Source organism: Sus scrofa, chromosome 6 (genome assembly GCF_054392235.1).
Source record: "Sus scrofa isolate SSC_HxYL_T2T_F1_AM1 chromosome 6, Sscrofa_HxYL_maternal_Yorkshire_Landrace_v2.0, whole genome shotgun sequence".
NCBI lineage: Eukaryota > Metazoa > Chordata > Mammalia > Artiodactyla > Suidae > Sus > Sus scrofa.
The window spans coordinates 167,596,679-167,614,790 of record NC_139388.1 but is presented as its reverse complement, the minus strand read 5'-3'; the positions used below and the strand labels follow the sequence as shown (position 1 = coordinate 167,614,790).

At 51.5% G+C, this 18,112-nt stretch overlaps 1 protein-coding gene and 1 long non-coding RNA gene across 16 annotated transcripts in view; one reads left to right on the top strand and one right to left on the bottom strand.

Annotated features, from left to right (window-relative positions):
* LOC102157940 (uncharacterized) overlaps nucleotides 1-9,854 on the top strand; it is a 63,312-nt gene extending 53,458 nt beyond the window's left edge. For both annotated transcript variants that reach the window (XR_014808372.1, XR_014808371.1), the window contains exons 2-4: nucleotides 2,653-3,295; nucleotides 7,237-7,452; nucleotides 8,567-9,854. This is a non-coding gene — a long non-coding RNA (uncharacterized LOC102157940). The remainder of the gene's footprint in view (nucleotides 1-2,652; nucleotides 3,296-7,236; nucleotides 7,453-8,566) is intronic.
* The window catches only part of LOC100737108 (AGBL carboxypeptidase 4), a 1,252,169-nt gene that overhangs the window by 29,170 nt on the left and 1,204,887 nt on the right, over nucleotides 1-18,112 (bottom strand). The gene's annotated exons all lie outside the window — the stretch shown is intronic.

Genomic DNA, 18,112 nt, shown 5'->3' with positions numbered 1-18,112 from the left:
GAATTTATTTATGTTTTGTTTGCTTGCTTGTTTTGGCTTCTCCCATGGCCTGTGGAAGTCCCCAGGCCAGGGACGGAACCTGCACCACAGTAGCAAGCTGAGCCCCTGCAGTGACAATGCCAGATCCTTAACATGCTGAGCCACAAGGGAACTCTGAACCTGAGTGTCTTAACACCATGCATGTGTTTTCTGCGAAGTGTGATCACAAATTCAAACACTAAATGCTGTGGACATGTGGGCGATTTAATTCCAAATGGAGGAGTTGTGAAAGGCTTTATGGAAGTGAAAGTATAGCAAAGATTGGAAAGACAAAGGTGGATCTGAAAGGAGGGGGGCAGAGAGAAATGAGCATCCGTAAAAGAGGGGAGTGTGGCCGGGCCCAGGACCCTGGGCCAGAAATAAGACAAGGGCCCGCAAGCCGAGGAAGCTAAAGTGTGGAGGGGAAGGCGGGTGGCAACGGTGGGCTGGCGGCAAATTAACGAAGGCTTTGGATGTCAAACGGAGGGATTTACACTCAACTCTGAGGGCAAGGAAAACCAGAGCGTATCTCTGGTTACATCTAGTATGTGCTCACTCAGTGAGCATTTATTGATCACCTACTGTGTCCACGTTCTCTGGAAGGCCCAGGATATACTGTGGTTAGAAAAAAAAAAATACAAGCAAACAAAAACCAACCAACCAAAAGGACAGTGTTTAAGTTCAGAAACAGGAAGAGTAAGAAAGTAATAACCTCACTAAATACACAGCTGTGATTTTAATAGCGCTAAGGAGAAAATGCAGAGTCTGTGAGGGTGACGGGGTGCTGCTTTAGATAGGGGAGTGGGCAGTGGCTGTGGGAGCCTCTCTGCAGGAGGAAGGGCATGTGGGAGGGGTCCTGGGGGGGGAGGGCCTGAAAGAGGGCTGGAGTAGAGAGAGAGCTAAGGGCTAGATCATGTGGTCACCTGAAGGAGTCTGGATTTTCTAAGTGAATAGGAAGTGTCTAAATGAATGAAGATTTTTTTGGGGGTAGGGGGCATGCCAGCAGCATGCAGAAGTTCCCCGGCCAGGAATCGAACCCGAGCCACAGCCGTAACAACACTGGATCCTTAACCCCCTGAGCCACCATGGAACCCCTGCATGCAAAATTTTAAGCAGGAAAAATGAGATGGTTTGATGTGTAATTTTTAAAGGTCCTTGCTTTGCTAAAAATAAGAAAACAAGAACAGAAGCAGGCAGATCAGTCAGGATACTGAAGCGATGGTTCAGGGGAGTGAGGGGGCCTGGACCAGGATGGGGACAGCAGAGATGGAAGATAAGTTTTAGCGGGAAGAAGTGGCAGGGCCTGCCGACAGGTTGGGCATGGGGCCTGAAAGAGAGGAGGGGGTGAAGGCTGACTCCCGCATCATAAGCCCTGGTAGCAGCGGGTGGCGGTGCTGTGATCTGAGCTGAGGAAGATCGACGGAGGGACAGGCTTGGGGAGAGGGTAGGAGTTCAGCTGGAGTTCAAGATGCCTATGAGACGTGGGCACTGACATCCTGAATCAGAAATAGGAAAAAATCAAAACAGGAAAGATTTCTGGACCCTCAACTCTTAAGGATCATTCATGCCACAAATTCCTGCCAAGTGCATGGTGTGTTCCCTACTGCTCAACTCCCTATCCTCTTGGCCCCGGCTCTCAGGCGGCACCCAAGGTCCCCAGGACAATGGCAGTGACTGCAGGAGCCTCTGTGCTCTGGTTGTGGGGCCTTGGATCTGGGGCATGGAAAGAGCCCAAAAATGGAAATCAAGAGACCAACGTGGTCTCAGTCAGTAACTTGTCACATGACCTTGTTGTTGTCTTTCTCTGGCCTTAACTTCTCGGTGGGTAAAATGGACAGTCTCTCAAGTTCTTCCTGGCGTTGCCACAGCACGTTCAAGCAAAGGCCTTAACACCATAAGCTTAGGAAAAACCCCATCCCATCTTCGTCCGGCAGATACCTATCGAGAACTTACCACGTGCCAAGTAACTTTAGGTGCTTGACTCAGTGCACAAAACTCCCTGTGTTCATGGAGCTGACTTTCGAGCTCCTGGAGACAAACTGCTAAGCTAGGACCTTTGTAAATTACCAGGAATGCCAGAAAGAGAGGAGAGCTGTGAAGGAAAGACGGGGAGCAGGGGGAGCCGGGTGCTGGGGTCAGGCTGCAGGGCGGCAGCGCATAGAGGGTTGGGGGCTCGGTGAGAAGGAGGGGCTTCAGTGGGCCTGGAGGAGGCCAAGGGGCTGGCAGGCACCGAGCAAGAGGGACCCTCCTCACCTGCCACAGGACCTCTGAGCGGTCACTGCATAACTGGGCTCCTGCTAAGTCCAGCCCGACCCACTGCTGGGGACAACGGCCAGCCTTGGGGGCAAGTTCTCTGTGGTTGGACTCAGGGACACCTCCTCTTGGCAGTTCCCCCACCTCTCAGAGCCGTGCCAGGGGGGGACTCATCTCAGACACCCACCTGCCTGGCCCGTGGCCTCCCTTCCCCCAGCTCTCCTCCCCTCTTAGGCTGGCTCCACACCTCTCACTCCATGCAGCTCCTCCAGAACAGCTTGTGAGCCCTCGGCTGCGCTGCCCTGCCCTGCCCTGCCCTGCCAGGAGTGGAGGTCAGCCCCACTCAACAGATACCACATTCCACTTCCTCTCTCCCCACAGCTGTGTGCCGCGCCAGGTCTGCCTGTGATTCTCCTTTTGTTGATGAGAAGTCAGCAGGACTTGTCCAAGGAAGCTCATCAAACATGGGCAGAAAGAGGACTGAAGCCCATTCATTCATTCATTCATTAAGTCCCTTCTATGGGTCAGATGCTATTCTAGGAGATATGACACAATGACAAGAAAAACAGACAACAGTCCCGATTCTCATGAAGGTCCCTCCTTGCCATCATCCTGCCTCCAAATATGAAGATTTAGCTCCCACCTGCTCCCTGCTGGGAAACCCCCACCTAGAAGTCTTTCTGCTGGCACGCCTACCCATGCCAGCAACACATGATCATCATTAAAGGGGATTGATGAGTTCTGCAGAGGAGGCGGCCAAGGAAAAGTGATTTCTCTTTGGTGAGGCTGACAACACCGCTGGCATGTTAAGAGGCACCTGTCTAGGAGCCTCTAGGTAAAGCCAGAAGAACACCCCGATGGCAGTGAAGGATCTTTTGTCTCTGCTTCCCTCACCCATCCTCCCACGGCGTCGGACAGGTGCATGACCAAACAGATGAATCCATCTCTCAAGTGCGTGCAGAGGCTGCAGATGTAATTGCAGAGGCCCCGCCAATCGCAGGCAGGTCCTGAGGCCCCCCCTGAGGTAAGGAGGCCCAGGAATGGGAGAGAAAGCGGGAGGGAGGCAGAGACCAAGCAAGAGAGTGATGCAAACAGACAGGAAGTACAAAGAGAAACCGGTCAGGATGGAAAAGACAGATAAGCAGACAAAGCTCATCAGAGGCGCCTAGAGAAACCGAACTTGAAAACTGGAGAGACGGAGGGAGGAGCAGAGAGGCAGAGACCTGGGGAGCCCACGACAAAGAGGGAATCTCACTGAGAGAGAGGTGCACAGCAGACAGCAGGGAGGGCGAGAGGGAGGGAAAGGGAGCAAGGCAGGGGATGAGACGAGAGACCAAAGAAGGAAAGGGAAGCAGGCGCAAGAGAGACTCCATGAGATGCAGCAAGACTGACAAACAGAGGCAGACACAGAGAGAGGCAGAGAAGGACCGAGAGAGACAGACTGACAGAGGGGAGGCCTCTTCTTGGATGTGTGACATGCACTGCTCACGGGTGGGAACCTCCTGAGAGGCTCCCATCAGAGAGGAGGCTGGAGGTGAGTGCACAGGCTTAAATGGCAGTGGTGGGGTGTCCAAACCACCAAAGAACCCTGAAAGTTGGGGATAACTCGAGGCCCTACGTTGGTGTCCTGTTGCCCCTGTAACAAAGCACCACACACTCGGCGGTTAAAACACCGAAATGTAGTCTCTTGCCCTTCTGGAGGCCTGAAGCCTGAGCACCAGGCTCCCTTCTGAGGCTCCTGGCCCCTTGGCTGCCGGCAGCCTTGGCTTGTGACCGCATCACTCCAGTCTCTGCCCCATAGTCACACCTCCCTCTGCCTGCCTCCCGCAGGACACATGCGCTCACATGGGGGCCACCCAGGTAATCCAGGACAATCTCCCACCTCGAGTTCTTTAGCAGTGACATCTGCAGAGACCTTGTTTCTACACAGGGGGACAGTTTTACCTCTAAGGTGTCCTCTAGAATCTGGACGTCTTTGGGGGTGACTGCATGCTCCCCGAGTTTATCTCCTTAGCTGGGGATGGGGACCCTGTGAGGGTCAGGAGAGGTGCTCTGGCTCTGTGCTGCGGCTTCAGCCACACCACCCCTGGCCTGTACATCTGTTAAAAATGTGGGATTTAGAATCTGAAAAGCATGGGGTTTAATCTTGGCTTCTACACATGTAGCTGTGTGACTTTGGGCAGGCTCCTTACCTTCTCTGAGCCTCAGTTTCCTTATCTCTGAAATAGGTAATACTACCTACCTCATAGGCCAATTGTGATGATTAGAAGTGACATATCCAAAGCACCCAGCCCAGTGCTACCATGTACTAGGTCTTAAGGTCGTAGCTATTACTTACGAACCTGTCATTGCCAATAAAGCATGAGCTCTTTAAGGACAGGGTGTGTTATGTTAAAATTTGTTTCTGGAGTCATTTAACCCATGTTATAGGCCTATTAATAGAGGCAGGGAGAAAAACACATCAGGGGAAAAAAAAAAGATGAGAAAATGAAGGAGAGACGGAAGGAGAGATGAAGTAATTATTTTTAAAATTCTGTTCCCTAGATGTCCAAGGATAAGAACAGGTCTTCCTATGCTGTGGGCCTCAGTTTCCTCTCCTATACACCTGGCTGGAGATGGACCTAAGGGACCTCCAGCCTGACGCCCACTCTCTCTGTTCTCCCCAGAGTAGCGCGGCCCTGGAGCTGGGGCTCTCCTTCTTGGCCACCTTACCAGGCCTGAGGATGGTGCCTAGCACTCTACTGGGGTATTTAGAAGAGGAATCCGGCTAGGGGCTGGACAGATGGTGCTCCGGCCTCAGGTACAGTGGGACTGAGTCTGGATGGGATGCCCCAGGGGCATTTTTGGACAATAGGCACCTCATGCTGCTCCTGTCCTCAGGTGAGAAAACTGAGGTTCAGAGATGTCACTTGTGTAACATCACTCAGCCAGCAATTGGAGGTTAGGACTTAAGCTCAGATCTGTCCAACTCTAAGGTCTGTGGCTTGTTTTTATGATGCCATAATTAAAAAAAAATTATTTTAACTTAAACTCATTCATGTATTCAATAGTTATCATATGCTATGTAGGCTCTGGGCCAGTGGCTGTGGATTAGGGGATAGGGAGTCAGCCCTGCCCTCGAGCAGCCCTTAGAGAAGTCACATAAATGCGAGCTGCCGCACAAGGCACTGGCTCCTGCAGCGGAGGCAAGGAGGGGAAATGGGGCACAGACGGAGGACCTAACATCAGAGGGACCCCGGAAGACTTCCTAGAGGAGGAGGCAACACCTGCGCTGAATTGGGAGGTTGTCTTTTTTTTTTTTTGAGCTGAGTCTTTGTTAAACAATGTAGTCAGTAAATCATTGAGAATCTACTATGTATCATGTACTTTTCCAGATGCCGAGATACAACTGTGCACAAAACAACAGGGTCTCTATTCTCACATCACAGTAGGGAAAATAGGCAATAAACAGGTGTAGAAGAAGGTTGAACCCTGGGGCACTTGAAGGAAAACAGGAGTTGGCCAGGTGACAAGGGGAGGTGGGGGGAAGGTACATCCCTGGTCAGCGGCAGAGGCATGATGTGTGAGCAGGCTGAGCCCTGCAAAGACTAAGACCTGTGGCTGGAATGTCTTCTATGAGATGAAGAAGGAAGCAAGAGAAACACGGAAAGATGGGTCACAGCTGCCTTGTGTGATGTAACAAGCATGAGCTTCAGGCTGCAGATAATGAAGAGCCACGGAGGGTCTTCAGGGAGGGAGAGAGGGTGTCAGATCTGGCTTCAGGACCACCACCCCAGAGCCCTGGGGGAGGGTGGTGTGGAAGGGACCAGGACGAGACACAGGGAGGACATTCTGGTCCAGGAAGGATGGCGAGGGCCTGGGATAGTGCCCAACTATGCAGTAAGGAGGGAGGGATACTTCTAGAAACATTTGTAACATAAAATTTGTGCGGCATGGGGGTTGGATGTAGGGGGCTCGCAGAGGTGGCTGGACCAGGAAAAGTATCCAGGTTGGCATGTCAGGTCCCGTCTTGAGGAACCAGGTGGAGGCGTCCCTGCTGCTCCTGGGCAGAGTCTGAGTGTGGCTCCTAGAAGCCAGGGCACTGTGTGCTCCCCAGAGTGGCTTCCTTGGCACCCTTCCTAGCAGTGGTGCCCCCTAATTTTGCTGCACAGTGGTGCCAAGCGATTCCTATGGCTCCTATGAGGCAACGCCATTGTAATGTCTAGCTTTTGTCGTTTCCTTGTATCCAGTGCCTCTGAGGGGGCATCTTGGTTTCGGGCCAGGCCGGGCTGAAGGGATCCCACCCACAGGATCAGTGACAAGCTTGCCCAAGTCTCCTGGGAAGTCCATGAGATCAACACACGTCTCCAGTCTTTAGGATGGGATGTATTTCTCTGGAGCTTTCCTGCTCTTTTCCATGCTCACCCTCCCACACCTCTGTTGGGCCAGCCGGCCTGTCTGTCCACCTGAAGGCCCCCCTCCCTCTGACAAACACAAATCAGGATCTGCTCAGCGCCGGGGTCTCAAACATGCCTGGTCCACGCACGCTCATTCTGCTCTATTTTAGTAGCAATACAACAGCCAATCACACCCCATCCCCTGCGCTCACTGACCCTCAGGCAACAGGATTTCTTCAACCCGTTGTGGGTCATGTGCCATCTCATGCTCCTTCTATGGCAGGGCCTCTGCCTAAAAGGCTGTCCCAGACCCCTGCCTCATCGCCTCCAGGTGACTCCTGCTAATTCCTCAGCCCTCAGCTCCACTGCCACCTCCTCGAGAAAGCCTCCCGACCACCTGGCAGTCAGGGCCACCATCACACACTGTCTGGCCTTCCTGGCACTTGCTCTTTCCTGGTCCTCTCACCCGGGGAACTTTACGTGTGTACATGTGGCTTTGGGTACATATCCGTCTCCTTGGCTAGACCGCCAAGTTCCAAGACTGCAAAACCTGTTTGATCTGTTGGCCACTTTCCCCTGTGCCCCGCAGAGCGCATGACACTTGAGGTGCTGCGACTGGCAGGGAACCGGAGGGGAGCCTGGCTCCTCCTTCCTCCTGAGCCAAGGCTGTCTCGGGACTTTGCTGGGAGGAGAAATGAAGGCCATTTCCCGGGACAGATGAAGAATGTGGTTGCGAGAAGAGAAATGCTGAGGCTGTGGTGCTGGTGAGAGGAAGGCTGAAAGCAAACAGCACAAACGCCAGAAGGTAAAGTGGCCTGGTCCCTCCTCTGTCACTCTAGGAAAGGAGACAAGTCCAGAACACCGATCCTGGAAGAGGAAGGTCTGGTGAGGAGAGGGAGGCCCTGGCTATCACTAACCGATAGCCCAGATGCCGAGAGGAAGGTTCTGTAAAGGAAACATGACCCTCTAGTCCCATGCAGGTGATCCTGGGCTAGAGGGGCCAGGTTCCTTGGACAACTAGTTAGTTAGAGCTGGAGGGTAATAACCAGCTTGAGCACTCCCGGCTTCCAGGGACACAAACTCCTCTTGAACCACAGATGATGGGAACGATGCCCCATTGAGGCACAGCAGGGACCTGTGGCTGGAGGGGACTAAAGGGACATGGCCTGGCACCCACCAGACCGAACCCGTCACACTCGTAATCTCCACTGCTCTTTGCCTCCCTCTTCCCCGTTAGACCGTGAGCTCCTGGAGGCCGGAGCCTCCATCCTCCCCATCCTTGTTCCCTACGGCCTAATACAACCCCACCCACGAAAGAATAAGCAGGTGAATAGATAAACTTAGACACGTGGTTCACCCCCACTCCTCTATTTCCGTATCTATAAAGTGGGACTGACAATAGCTGCCAAGTAGAGCCTTGTGAAGATCGAACAATGTCACAAACGTGAGAGCACCCCGTGTGGACCTTAGCATAAAGAAGATGCTCAAAAATACTTTCTTCTCTCTCTTGCTTTTAACCACACCTCAAGTCCTCCCTGGGCGCCACTGACCTTCATATTTTCTAGGCTGCCCTTGACAGTGCACTGGTGGTTAGGGAAGGAGGGGACCAATAGCAGACATCGGCCTTGGTTTGTTTCCTGCTCCTAATCCATTCCCTCTCCCAACATCCCATGTCCCCCGTGAAGCCCCAGGCTCAGTCTCCGTGGCTCAGGAGGAGCTGACCCCACCCGGACTCTCAGTGGGGACAGAGCCAGCACTTTCCTGGCAAGCAGGGCACTGGGTTCCTTTCGCCATGGCGATTGGTCAGCTGTGGCGTGTGCCCAGTGGGACTCAATTCTGGGACGTGTGGGAGGGAATCGCTCTCAAGGCTGAGAGGATGGGATAGTCACCCAGAGCTGCTGGCTGCTATTTCCTTCCAGGGCAGGAGAGAGCCTGCGGGAGAGGAGAGCCAACCCCAGGAAGCAACCCAGCACCAAGTCCTGATGATACGGTTGGAGTCTCTGGATCCAGGCGTGCCTAAAGCCAGTCTTCCTCTGGACTTTGAATTTTTCTGAGCTAATTAACACTCCCCCCTGCCACACTTTTTTTGGCAGTGCCCACAACATTCAGCCAGGGATCAAACTTGAGCCACAGCTATAACCAGAGCCATGGCAGTGACAATTCCAGATCCTTAACCTGCTGACCCACCAGGGAACTCATCCTTTTTACTTGTTAGTTTGAATTGGGTTTTCTGTCACCTGCAACCAAGGGAATTCTGACTAATAAAAGACCTTGGAGTCTACCTCATTGAACCTCCTAATCTTACAGATGAGGAAGAGGTTTGAAAAGTTACATTGATGGATTTTATATACAATCAACTATCCAAATAGAGGAGTTCCCTGGTGGCTTAGTGGTTAAGGATCTGGCACTGTCCCTGCTGTAGCTCAGGTTCGATCCCTGGCCCAGGAACTTCTGCGTGCTGTGGGCTGTGGCTCCCCCAAATTTCCAAATACATTGCCTCACTTGCTTTTTCCAGCTCACCAGAACATGGGCCTGTGGTCCTCCTGCCTGGATGGGGTCACAGAACACTGATCTTGGTCAAAGAATACCTAATCTTTCTTCCACAGAGAGAATTTCTTAATTCAAGTCCACAGGAACCAGTTTTCCTTCGCATTTACAATGTTTTCATCCTCCAAGCGGAACTGCTGATGACCGTCCTTTCTCTTCCACACAGTGCAATCAGCACAATTAATTCTCACCCCAAGGAGACAGAAAGAAGGAACAGAGCACTAATTGGACGGAAGTAATCAGAGTCTCCCTTAGTCCACGGTTGTGCCTGCATGCAGGCAAGTATGAGCAGGCACATGGAGGCATGCACGCACACACACACACACACACTTCTCCCAACGCCCAGTCAACCAAAGCACAAGGAGAGGGTACAGAGTGAGCATGCTGTCTGATCAGCATGGGGCTGTATAAAAAAAAGCAAGGACTTCTGAGCCACAAAGATGCCACTGCTATCCAGTCACTTAAACTTGGCCTCCTCATTTGTAAAAAGGGGCTACACAGACCTACTTCAAAGCGGTTTGGAAGATTAAATAAGAATACTGTACGCCAAGCCCTTTTCACTGGTGTGTAGCAGGAGCTCAGCATGGGCTCGTTTCCTTTCCTTTCACCTCAAACACCTTTTAGAGCCGGTGGAGAATAAAGGCCTAACGTGATCTGAAATTTTAGATGCTTGAATATTCTCAATCCAGCCAAACCTCCAGAATCTCCCCTTAATCCTATGCTACAGTTCTCCCCTAGTCTGCCCCCCAACACACGCACACACACACCCTCCTGGGTCTTTCCTCTTAGGGACTGTAAATTCTGGGATGGCAGCCTGGTCTCCCCGTGGCCTCTCCCAGTACCCGGCAGGTGCACAGGAGACACTGAGTGGACCCTTGTTAAATAACCATCGACAGAGCCTGTGCCTTTGCTCGCGCTTGTTCTCCGCCTTAGTCTCAGTCCTGGTCATCTTTCAGGGCCTCACCTAGACCCCACCATAGCCTTCATGAACCTTTTGAACCTCGTTCTTGGGAGCACTCTCTTCTCCGAATGCCATTCCTCTTTCATAATAACCTGCAGCTTTCCACCTGAGATAGGAGATACACATGGGTGACATAGGATATATAGGGCATAGGATATATAGGGCTGTCTTGTCTTCCCTGTCTCCTCAAGTTCCTTCCATCGATCATTCAGCCAATTCCTTGAGCAGGTGTGTGCTCAGCACCATGGATACAGGGGCTGTGTCTGTGTGCTGTGCCACCTGTGTCTGTGTCTTGAGATAATCCAGGTTCAGACTAGTCCTTGAGCTCAGCCACTGTGTTTGACTCATCTTCCGATATCCCAGGACTTGATCCTCAATATTTGATGATGGCAAAGGGTCACCCAGGAGAGTACATCTGGACTAGGACATCAGTAGGTCTTATGAGGGTACTCAAGACTAATGAGCTTCTTGAGGTTGGCCACAGATGTCCTTGGGCTTTCTGAGGGAAGGGATTTAGTATTACGGACAGAGGTCTGGGGGTCTCCCCCTAGATTATGTCACACAGGATGCCTTCAAATTCAAACACCCTGAATCAGCTGAGACTTGGTAGCCGGGCATCTGTGATTCATAATCTACCGGCAGAAGCTCTGGCCTGAGGTAAGGACCACTTTGCCACCAGGTTTCACAGTGATGTTGTACAAGCCATTTACCCATTCTGGATCCACCTCAATTTTACAGCACCAACCATTATGAGCCCCCACTATGTTCCTGGCATGACGCCTCGTCCTGGAGACACAGAGACAAGTCAGAGAGGAATCGCTCCCTTCAAGAGCTCATAGTCTGGTTGGCATTATGAAAAGGAACATCATAAAGAGAGGGTAGAACATCTCTCTAATATGTAGTTCTTTGTTTTTAAATCCTGAAGAGGGCTCCTCGCTGCCTTTAGGACAAATTTCCAATCTCTACCTGGAACAAAGACCTTTTATTATCCGACCCCTGCCTACCTGCCCAGCCTCTTCCCCACACACCCTGTGTCCTGTCCATACTCCAGTGCAAGTCCTTCCCAATGCTCCATCCATGTCTTTGCAAGTGGGATGCCCTTCAAAATTCTCTACCTGCTGAACTTCTGATGATCCTTCAACACGAAGTGAAAGTACCAAAATATAGAGGTATGTGCGGGAGCATCACCCTGGTAAAGTGAAAATAGTTCTAAGTAAGAAATGGTCTTAAGAAAGCCTCCCCCCTGCCTCTTTCTTCTTCTATTAAAAGGGCAGATTAGGTTGTATTAGCTCTACCAACACTTTTGAAACTAGGCAGGACCCCACGGGCCCTCCCAGGTACAAAAGCCCCTCCTTGTCCCCTGTTTCTCATTTGTGGAAAAAAAGCTTTAGTCTCCTAGACCTTCCCTGCGTTCCAAAGAGCAGACTCAAGGAGTTACTAATGAGGGAAGCGAGGAAATGCAGAAACAAAGGCAAAGCAGTCACGCAAGGAAAGCAATGAGGGCTTAAACAGCAGTTCGGTGATAAAACAGAGTCCAGCTCCTCCTGAAGGGAGCTGCAGAACACTTTGATGCCTATCTTTGAGTTCTTCTGCAGGAGCAAAACCCCAACAGGTGGACGATGGTGACTACATGCTGACCACAAGCATATAGGCTGGTTAGAACCAGAAGACTGATTAAAAGAAAAAAATGATTCCCAAACATCACCCTGTTACCTGACCACCAGCTACTCAGAAGAAAGGCCATGAGGTGCTCACGTACCTAAACCCTCATCCTAAATGTTGCCTTTAAAACCTTCCCTGAAAACCAGTAGGGGAGTTTGAGTCTTCTGCTGCCTGTTCTCCCTTGCCTGGTGAAGTGACTTTTGCTCAAATCATCAAGCTAGAAGGTGGTGGAACTGAGATTTGAACTGACTCCCAGATCATTATGCTAATGCCCATGTTGGTTATTCCCTCAATAATGCATGATTGATGCTAACCGTGTGCCAGGCACTGTGCTAGGCACTGGGGTGCAAAACTTGGAGCATGGTTGCTGTGGCTCAGGGCAGGTAATGGTAGAGCAGGGCCAAATCCCTTATGTTGGTCCCTGGTCTCCAAGATCTGAGGCTCTCCTGTCTCACTGCGTCACTTCATCACCAGGAAGCTCCATAGCCATCTTCCCAGCCTCTCCCTCTCCCCAGTGAATAGCAAAACGCTTCCTCAGAACAACCCCTTCCCCTGCCCTCAAATCTTTTGCTGTGCCCACCGTGGAAAGATAGCCAAGGCTGCTGCCAAGTTCATTAATAATTTTGGCTTTCTGGAGGAAGGAGTTGGATTGCTTTGCTCTTCAAATATCAAAACACCCAATTAACACAGCTAATTAGCATCACTAGCAGCAGTCAAAAGAATGGCAATTTAGATGCAGGATTTCAAAGGTTTCCTAGTTGTAGGCCAAGGCAACCCATCTCTTACTAATGACAAGAGTCCCTCGCTTAGGCAATTCTATAGCAGCCATCAATTAGCCTAGCCACCAGGCAGAGACGGGCTGCATCCCCGAGTCATTTGTCTAATCAGAACTGGGGGTAGAGAGAAAGAGACAGAATAGGAGGAGGGAGGGATGGAGGGAGGATGGGGTGGGGGGAGGTAGAGGGTGATAGGGAGGGAAAGAGGGAGAGAGAAAGTTAGAGGGAGAGGGGGAGAGAGAGACAGAGAAAGGGAAATAAAGAGAGGGAGAGATACAGAGAAATAACACACAAAGACAGACAGTCTCAAGAGGCAAAAAAGACAGAAGTGGCGGAGAGAGTGAGAAAAAGGGAAACAAAGGGAGAGACACAAAGACACAGAGAGAGAACAAGAGAGACACGAAAGGTGGCTTACAGATAGATAAACAGCAATCATATAGGTACAGAGAAAAGGAGATACAATTCTTAAATGTAGAGAAGACAGGACAAAAGATGTCTGACCACCTGTAGCTTTGGAAAAGAAGCTGATCCCCGGGAAGCCTAGGGTTCTGATCTGCAAAATCAGGCTTAGCTCTAAGTGTTCAACTTAAAACTTGGCAAAGTTTGGCAACACCCAAGAGAGGAGAGATGAGGAGACCCAAACCAGAGGTCCTTCTCGTCCCTTCTCAATAATACACGACGGTATCATTACCTTCCAGGAGCCTTGATGATGAGGTCACCAGTCCTTCCTCTGTGCACTTTCTCTCGTAAACCCAATGGGCCCAGCAGCCAGGCCTCAATCAGCCGGGACTGTCGTCTGCCTCAGGGAAGGGAAGCAGTGGATCTCCGGAGGCCACCGCAGAAAGGGCGTCCGTGTCTTCCTCCACTTCACCACACGGCCTTAGCCCGGGTTCAGGCCTCAGGGTTGCATCTCTCGATTACTGCAACAGCCTCTGGTCCCTCCTTGCTGCTGTCCAATCCCGTCTTATTGCCAGAGAGCCATTTGTAAGATGTAGATACAGCCATGTCTGTCTCTGATTTAAACCCCTTTTTAATGAGTTCCGTACTTTCTCTAGATCAAGATCAAGTCCAAGCCCATTAAACCCAGGATTCAAGACCTCCCTCTGGGCTCTGGTTCCTGAAGTCTTCCCTAACCTTCCCTTGACCCATTTCTCCCCACCCTGTACTCACCCTCCAAGCACACTAGATGACATGGGGCCCCTGCATGACTCACACATCTTGACCGCTGGACACGTCCTCATGCAGACCGGCCCCACGATACCTAATTGATCCCAGCTCCTTCTGTGTGGATTTCTGTGTCTGTGCTTTTGTTTAGACATGTCCCCTGCCCCTTGTTCTTTTTACAGCCCCATCTGTTACCATATGGTACACAAGGGTCACAAGCTCAGATGTCTTCAGAGGATGGGCTTATAGTATAAATATGTGCAATGACAGGTGTGAAACAATAGGAGGCACAGCCAAAAACTGGACGGTGAATGCCAAACTTTAAGATCCTCAAACTCAACATTAACCCAACCACCAACCAACTCCCTGCCAGCAAACATTCTGGGCAGATCGACCATCTGCAGGAAGGCATCAGCCATGGGCTGCCAGTTGGTGATACTCCATCTGTAACTTAGAGCTTAGCTTGGCCCAGAAGGTCCTCCATGCTCAGACTCTGTTTCCATCTCTTGCATCTGGTTCCCCTGTGCAGGGGCATTTTCATAGCCTCCACTGTCTCCTCCCCTCTGGCCCCTGCAGGGGTGTTAACTGTGTGTAAACAGCTGCAAAGAACACTAACGTTTACCGCGACTAAGCCAATCCCATCGTAAGCCTGGCCCAGGCAAGATGTTATTAATCAGCATTTTAATGAAGCCTAATTACAGCAGATGATGCCTCCTACCAGGTAAGACAATGGTTGCAGATGGGCGCAAACCAGGATATTGCTGCCCTCTCCTGGAACTTGCTCCCTGCAAGTGCCAGAGGGTAAACTCTAGAAGGACTGGCTGTACTGAGCAGAGTCTAGCAGAGGGCCCTCTCCTAGTAGGCAAGGACCCCTCCCCAGGGCCTACAGAGAGTCTGGCTCACCATCCCTCCTGAGGTCCCCCCCCCGCCACGCCCTATCCTTCCAGGTATGACTGGCTCTCGATTTCCAGCACCCACTCCTGAGTCAGGACGTGGTTAGGGGTTAGAGTCTTCGTAGGTTGTCTCGGTTTCCTCAACTCTCTGTTAGCTCTTTCGTCCTATCTACTCCTTTTCTCTTTAAAAGTCTCCAGCACCAGGGACCCTCCCAGCCCCATCCCCTAGGGCTGCTTAATGGTTGCGAGCGCAGGCTATGGAATCAGAGGATGCCAATCCGACTCTGACACCCACCCCTACCAGCTGTGACCTTGGGAGAGCTACTTCTCTCTCTGACTTTCCAGGTCCTCATCAGTCACAGGAGAACAATAATCTCTGTCCTGTCTTCTTCACAGGGTTGTCTGGAGATTCTGGAAAATTCCTAGGGCAGTGCCTGCCGCTTAGCCCAGTCCCTTCTCTCATTCTGAGACGTCGCTGTGAAGTCAGTTGCTGGCTGAAATTCTTGGCCCTTGCTGGTTGTTTCTTTCTTGATTGGAGGATGAAGTACGGATTTCACGATGCTCCCAAAATCATACCAGGAGGGAGGGCTCACTGGTCCGGGGGGGTAAACTGACCTGACTCCCCTTCTGTCTCTCCTCCTAGACACACTACCTGCTTAATTAATACAGTAATTTCCTCGTGCTACTCTCTTGCTCAAGAACCTTCTCTGGCTCCTTGTTGCCTATCAGTTAAAACCTCAGATTAAGACGATGGCATTCAAGGCTTTCTGTGACCTGGTCCCAAAGGACTTCTCCAGCTTTAGCTCCTGAGTCTCCCTTGCCTGAACTCACAGGTCAAGACAGGCCAATTTTTTAACACGCTCAGCTCCACCACTCAGCCTGTATTCAGGATGGTCTACCCTCCAGAATGCCTGCCCTGCTTCGCTACTAAACTGTAAGCTCCTTCATCAGACTGTGAGGGTGGAGGCTATTTTGTTTTGCTTTCAGTTCAGTATCAATAGAGCTGGACACAGTGAAGTCCCTCAATAAATATTTGTGAACGTGAACTAAGTGCGACTCTTTCAGAGTCTTCTTTAAAGTCCACGTTGGGTGCGCTGATGTGGTCGGGCTCAGGATCCGAAGCTCAGGATCTGAAGCCGACAGACCTGGGGGCAGACTCACGCTCTACCACTGGGATGGCTAATTTTATTTAGCAACTCGTCTAGGACACAATGCCCAGCTAAGGGTTCAAATATTATTCTAGATGTTTCTGTGAGGACTTTAAGAGTGTAGCACTTAAATTGGTGACCTTTAAATAAAACAGATGACCCTCCATCACATTGGTGGGCCTCATCCCATCAGTTGAAGGACTGAATGAAATAAAAGATTGACTTCCCCTGAGCAAGAAGGAATTTCTGCAGCCTTTGTACTTGAATGAGAGCATAGGCTGTTGCCCAGGTCTCCAGCCTGCTGGCCCACCCTGCAGATTCGGGACTTGCCAGCCTCCATAACCCCAAGAGTCAATTCCTTACAATAAATTCCTTTTTCTACAGACACACATCCTATTAGTTCTGTTTCTCTGGAGAACCCGACTTACACGATCACACAGCAGCAGTGCATTTCTGTCACGTTATTTTACCTGGCTCAGGCTTTGCTGTCTAAGCCGGAAAATGAGAGGAATTGTTCCTCCTTCACAGGGTTGTTGCGGTGATTTATTGAGACCCTGGCTGTGTATGTGAGAGCCTTGTAGACTGCGAGCTCCTGTACCTTATGGCTAAGTCTCGTTATCAAGCCCCATCACCTCCAGGACGGTGTCCCCACCTGCCCCAGCCCTATTCATTCACAGACATTCCTGACCTCCAGGAGCAGTCTGGACCCACCCCCCATGGTCTCTGTCCTTTCTTTTGGCATCTAAGCTCTGGTGACACTGAGCACTGGGTGGGAGACAGAGCGGGTGGGGACAGGGGGCCCAGTAAAGACACCCACCCGGTAGAGACCAGCCTGGGGCAGCTTGCCAAGCTAGAGCAGAGGCTGCTGTGAAGGATTCATATGCGGTGCTGCAGTCAGTTGGGTCCTGAATTTAAATGCAGCCCATTGCTCTTTGTCTCGACAGGGTAATAAAAAACCCTCAGACAAGATCTTATGGATGCAGAGGTACAGCACTGGCTCGCCGCTCTCTGCCCACCATCTGAGAGCACAGAGGCATGTCTGGGGCCTGAAGGAGCCAGACCCTGTCCGGGAAACAGGTCAGGTGACACGTCTTTAGCAGGGTGGGGAGGGCCTGGGCCCTTCACACTAAGCCAGCGCTTCCCAATCTTTCATGCCGTGACTCAGAGGAGATGATGATATTTGCACGGTGAAGGAAGAGGGAGGGGCCGCCTTTTGCTGGAGGTTACTGGCCTTGGAGCCTGGGCTGCTCTGGGCCTGATGGGGCTGCGCAGGCTAAGGTATCAGTACCTTGGTGGGAATCTCTGCCATACACCCTCCCTGACAGCTGGGAGAAGAGGAGATGCTGTGGTCCCCTCAGGCCCTCCCGATGGAAAGCTCGGCTGGCAAGTTTATTTGCCCCCTTCCCCCCGGCCACCAAGTCCAGTGGGTCTTGTGGTTGCCATCTCTCCCTGGGGGGGTCGAGAATCCTGCAAATCTGATCATGTCTCCCCTCACCCAGAATGGCCAGGACCTGCATTCCTTGGCAGGGCACATAAAACAAGGACACTGCCCCTTCACCCTGCTCAGCCCCACCCCCAGGCATTCCCTCTGCTAATAATTGTATCTATTTTTCAAAACAAAATCCATTTTTCCATTCTCTCTCTCTCTCTTGCAGGTGGCCAGTTTAAACGATGTAGGATAAACTTGGCTGGAAGGCAGGGCTCCAGGCTGGCTTGGCTACCGGGGAGTCCCGGGTTCCTTCTGGGGCCAGGCGGAAGCAGCAGAGGCTCCCTGTGAGATGCCATCCTCCTGGTGGATTACTGGAATAGCCAGCGCCAAGCCAAACCGCACACTGGGGACTCCACCTGCCTGCATTGGTTCTGCTGGGCTCCTGGTTGCCAAGGCTTGTCCCCAACATGTCCAACATCAGTGGGACAAGGAAGAGGTCTTTTCCTGCCTGAGGTCTCTTCCAGCACTCGAAGTTCCAGATGTTCCCAGTTCCTGAGACAACATCGGGTATCCTGTCTCTGGCCGTGGCCTAGAATGTTCATTACGTGTCACATCTGCCCATCAGCTTCTCCATCAGATTGTACATGCAACCTTGGAATATAAGGGCCTCCCTGGCTCCATATCTGTGTCCCCGGCCACCCAGCATATGGGTGTTCAGAAACTCCTCAATAAACAACTGAGGGAATAACTGAACAGATGACTGGCCGGTATCTGGGCTCTTGCGTTTTCTATGTGCTCCCTTGCCTGTCTACCTGGACCCGGGCCCTCTGTGTGTGCTTTGACCCTGGGCCCCCGGGGTACAGCTCCAAACCCTGGGTCTGGGTT